The following is a 5,417-nucleotide window of genomic DNA, read 5'->3' on the forward strand; positions in this document are numbered from 1 at the left end:
CAACTTCAGGAACTGTCCCCCAGTGAGAGTCAGCGCCCTCAAGAACTGTATCCCAGTGTGATTCAGCACCTTCAGGAACTGTATCCTAGTGTGATTCAGCACCTTCAGGAACTGTATCCCAGTGAGAGTCAGCACCTTCAGGAACTGTATCCCAGTGAGAGTCAGCACCTTCAGGAACTGTATCCCAGTGTGAGTCAGCACCTTCAGGAACTGTATCCCAGTGAGAGTCAGCACCTTCAGGAACTGTATCCCAGTGTGAGTCAGCACCTTCAGGAACTGTATCCCCGTGAGAGTCAGCGCCTTCAAGAACTGTATCCAAGTGTGATTCAGCACCTTCAGGAACTGTCCCCCAGTGAGAGTCAGCGCCTTCAAGAACTGTATCCAAGTGTGATTCTGCAACTTCAGGAACTGTCCCCCAGTGAGAGTCAGCGCCCTCAAGAACTGTATCCCAGTGTGATTCAGCACCTTCAGGAACTGTATCCTAGTGTGATTCAGCACCTTCAGGAACTGTATCCCAGTGAGAGTCAGCACCTTCAGGAACTGTATCCCAGTGAGAGTCAGCACCTTCAGGAACTGTATCCCAGTGTGAGTCAGCACCTTCAGGAACTGTATCCCAGTGAGAGTCAGCACCTTCAGGAACTGTATCCCAGTGAGAGTCAGCGCCTTCAGGAACTCTATCCCAGTGAGAGTCAGAACCTTCAGGAACTGTATCCCAGTGTGAGTCAGCACCTTCAGGAACTGTATCCCAGTGAGAGTCAGCACCTTCAGGAACTGTATCCCAGTGAGAGTCAGCACCTTCAGTAACTGTATCCCAGTGAGAGTCAGCACCTTGAGGAACTGTATCCCAGTGAGAGTCAGCACCTTCAGGAACTGTATCCTAGTGTGATTCAGCACCTTCAGGAACTGTATCCCAGTGTGAGTCAGCACCTTCAGGAACTGCCCCCCAGTGAGAGTCAGCACCTTCAGGAACTGTATCCCAGTGAGAGTCAGCACCTTCAGTAACTGTATCCCAGTGAGAGTCAGCACCTTCAGGAACTGTATCCTAGTGTGATTCAGCACCTTCAGGAACTGTATCCGAGTGAGAGTCAGCACCTTCAGGAACTGTATCCCAGTGAGAGTCAGCACCTTCAGGAACTGTATCCCAGTGACAGTCAGCGCCTTCAGGAACTGTATCCCAGTGAGTGTCAGCACCTTCAGGAACTGTATCCCAGTGAGAGTCAGCACCTTGAGGGACTGTATCCCAATGAGAGTCAGCGCCTTCAGGAACTGTATCCCAGTGAGAGTCAGCACCTTGAGCAACTGTATCCCAGTGAGAGTCAGCGCCTTCAGGAACTGTATCCCAGTGAGAGTCAGCACCTTGAGGAACTGTATCTCAGTGAGAGTCAGTACCTTCAGGAACTGTATCCCAGTGAGAGTCAGCACCTTCAGGAACTGTATCCTCGTGTGATTCAGCACTATCAGGAACTGTATCCCAGTGAGAGTCAGCACCTTCCGAAACTGTATCCCAGTGAGAGTCAGCACCTTCAAGAACTGTCCCCCAGTGTGCGTCAGCGCCTTCAGGAACTGTATCCCAGTGAGAGTCAGCACCTTCAGGAACTGTCCCCCAGTGAGAGTCAGCGCCTTCAGGAACTGTATCCCAGTAAGAGTCAGCACCTTCAGGAACTGTATCCCAGTGGGAGTCAGCACCTTCAGGAACTGTATCCCAGTGAGAGTCATCACGTTCAGGAACTGTATCCCAGTGAGAGTCAACACCTTCAGGAACTGTATCCCAGTGACAGTCAGCGCCTTCAGGAACTGTATCCCAGTGAGTGTCAGCTCCTTCAGGAACTGTATCCCAGTGAGAGTCAGCACCTTGAGGAACTGTATCCCAGTGAGAGTCAGCACCTTCAGGAACTGTATCCCAGTGTGAGTCAGCACCTTCAGGAACTGTATCCCAGTGAGAGTCAGCACATTCAGGAACTGTATCCCAGTGACAGTCAGCGCCTTCAGGAACTGTATCCCAGTGAGTGTCAGCTCCTTCAGGAACTGTATCCCAGTGAGAGTCAGCACCTTGAGGAACTGTATCCCAGTGAGAGTCAGCACCTTCAGGAACTGTCCCCCAATGAGTGTCAGCACCTTCAGGAACTGAATCCCAGTGAGAATCAGCATCTTCAGGAACTGTATCCCAGTGAGAGTCAGCACATTCAGGAACTGTATCCCAGTGACAGTCAGCGCCTTCAGGAACTGTATCCTCGTGAGAGTCAGCCCCTTCAGGAACTGTATCCTCGTGAGAGTCAGCACCTTCAGGAACTGTACCAAAGTGAGAGTCAGCACCTTCAGGAAATGTCCCCCAATGTGAGAGTCAGCACCTTCAGGAACTGTACCCCAGTGAGAGTCAGCACCTTCAGGAACTGTATCCCAGTGAGAGTCAGCACCTTCAGGAACTGTATCCCAGTGAGAGTTAGTACCTTCAGGAAATGTCCCCCAATGTGAGAGTGAGCACCTTCAGGAACTGTATCCCAGTGAGAGTCAGCACCTTCAGGAACTGTATCCCAGTGAGAGTAAGCACCTTCAGGAACTGTATCCCAGTGAGAGTCAGCACCTTCAGGAATTGTCCCCCAGTGAGAGTCAGCACCTTCAGGAACTGTATCCCAGTGAGAGTCAGCACCTTCAGGAACTGTATCCCAGTGAGAGTCAGCACCTTCAGGAACTGTATCCCAGTGAGAGTCAGCACCTTCAGGAACTGTATCCCAGTGAGAGTCAGCACCTTGAGGAACTGTATCCCAGTGAGAGTCAGCACCTTGAGGAACTGTATCCGAGTGAGAGTCAGCACCTTCAGGAACTGAATCCCAGTGAGAATCAGCATCTTCAGGAACTGTATCCCAGTGAGAGTCAGCACTTTCTGGAACTGTACCCAAGTGAGAGTCAGCCCCTTCAGGAACTGTATCCTCGTGAGAGTCAGCACCTTCAGGAACTGTATCCCAGTGAGAGTCATCACCATCAGGAACTGCACCCCAGTGAGAGTTAGTACCTTCAGGAAATGTCCCCCAATGTGAGAGTGAGCACCTTCAGGAACTGTATCCCAGTGAGAGTCAGCACCTTCAGGAATTGTCCCCCAATGTGAGAGTCAGCAGCTTCAGGAACTGTATCCCAGTGAGAGTCAGCACCTTCTGGAACTGTATCCCAGTGAGAGTCAGCACCTTCAGGAACTGTATCCCAGTGAGAGTCAGCACATTCAGTAACTGTCCCCCAGTGAGCGTCAGCACCTTCAGGAACTGTATCCAAGTGAGAGTCAGCACATTCAGTAACTGTCCCCCAGTGAGCGTCAGCACCTTCAGGAACTGTATCCTAATGAGAGTCAGCACCTTCAGGAACTGTATCCCAGTGAGAGTCAGCACCTTCAGGAACTGTATCCCAGTGAGAGTCAGCACCTTCAGGAACTGTCCCCCAGTGAGAGTCAGCGCCTTCAGGAACTGTATCCCAGTGAGAGTCAGCACCTTCACGAACTGTATCCCAGTGAGAGTCAGCACCTTCAGGAACTGTCCCCCAGTGAGAGTCAGCGCCTTCAAGAACTGTATCCAAGTGTGATTCAGCACCTTCAGGAACTGTCCCCCAGTGAGAGTCAGCGCCTTCAAGAACTGTATCCAAGTGTGATTCTGCAACTTCAGGAACTGTCCCCCAGTGAGAGTCAGCGCCCTCAAGAACTGTATCGCAGTGTGATTCAGCACCTTCAGGAACTGTATCCTAGTGTGATTCAGCACCTTCAGGAACTGTATCCCAGTGAGAGTCAGCACCTTCAGGAACTGTATCCCAGTGAGAGTCAGCACCTTCAGGAACTGTATCCCAGTGTGAGTCAGCACCTTCAGGAACTGTATCCCAGTGAGAGTCAGCACCTTCAGGAACTGTATCCCAGTGTGAGTCAGCACCTTCAGGAACTGTATCCCCGTGAGAGTCAGCGCCTTCAAGAACTGTATCCAAGTGTGATTCAGCACCTTCAGGAACTGTCCCCCAGTGAGAGTCAGCGCCTTCAAGAACTGTATCCAAGTGTGATTCTGCAACTTCAGGAACTGTCCCCCAGTGAGAGTCAGCGCTCTCAAGAACTGTATCCCAGTGTGATTCAGCACCTTCAGGAACTGTATCCTAGTGTGATTCAGCACCTTCAGGAACTGTATCCCAGTGAGAGTCAGCACCTTCAGGAACTGTATCCCAGTGAGAGTCAGCACCTTCAGGAACTGTATCCCAGTGTGAGTCAGCACCTTCAGGAACTGTATCCCAGTGAGAGTCAGCACCTTCAGGAACTGTATCCCAGTGAGAGTCAGCGCCTTCAGGAACTCTGTCCCAGTGAGAGTCAGAACCTTCAGGAACTGTATCCCAGTGTGAGTCAGCACCTTCAGGAACTGTATCCCAGTGAGAGTCAGCACCTTCAGGAACTGTATCCCAGTGAGAGTCAGCACCTTCAGTAACTGTATCCCAGTGAGAGTCAGCACCTTGAGGAACTGTATCCCAGTGAGAGTCAGCACCTTCAGGAACTGTATCCTAGTGTGATTCAGCACCTTCAGGAACTGTATCCCAGTGTGAGTCAGCACCTTCAGGAACTGCCCCCCAGTGAGAGTCAGCACCTTCAGGAACTGTATCCCAGTGAGAGTCAGCACCTTCAGTAACTGTATCCCAGTGAGAGTCAGCACCTTCAGGAACTGTATCCTAGTGTGATTCAGCACCTTCAGGAACTGTATCCGAGTGAGAGTCAGCACCTTCAGGAACTGTATCCCAGTGAGAGTCAGCACCTTCAGGAACTGTATCCCAGTGACAGTCAGCGCCTTCAGGAACTGTATCCCAGTGAGTGTCAGCGCCTTCAGGAACTGTATCCCAGTGAGAGTCAGCACCTTGAGCAACTGTATCCCAGTGAGAGTCAGCGCCTTCAGGAACTGTATCCCAGTGAGAGTCAGTACCTTCAGGAACTGTATCCCAGTGAGAGTCAGCACCTTCAGGAACTGTATCCTCGTGTGATTCAGCACTATCAGGAACTGTATCCCAGTGAGAGTCAGCACCTTCCGAAACTGTATCCCAGTGAGAGTCAGCACCTTCAGGAACTGTATCCCAGTGAGAGTCAGCACCTTCAGGAACTGTATCCTCGTGTGATTCAGCACTATCAGGAACTGTATCCCAGTGAGAGTCAGCACCTTCCGAAACTGTATCCCAGTGAGAGTCAGCACCTTCAAGAACTGTCCCCCAGTGTGCGTCAGCACCTTCAGGAACTGTATCCCAGTGAGAGTCAGCACCTTCAGGAACTGTCCCCCAGTGAGAGTCAGCGCCTTCAGGAACTGTATCCCAGTAAGAGTCAGCACCTTCAGGAACTGTATCCCAGTGGGAGTCAGCACCTTCAGGAACTGTATCCCAGTGAGAGTCATCACGTTCAGGAACTGTATCCCAGTGAGAGT

This window comes from Heterodontus francisci, chromosome 17, assembly GCF_036365525.1.
Source record: "Heterodontus francisci isolate sHetFra1 chromosome 17, sHetFra1.hap1, whole genome shotgun sequence".
Lineage (NCBI taxonomy): Eukaryota > Metazoa > Chordata > Chondrichthyes > Heterodontiformes > Heterodontidae > Heterodontus > Heterodontus francisci.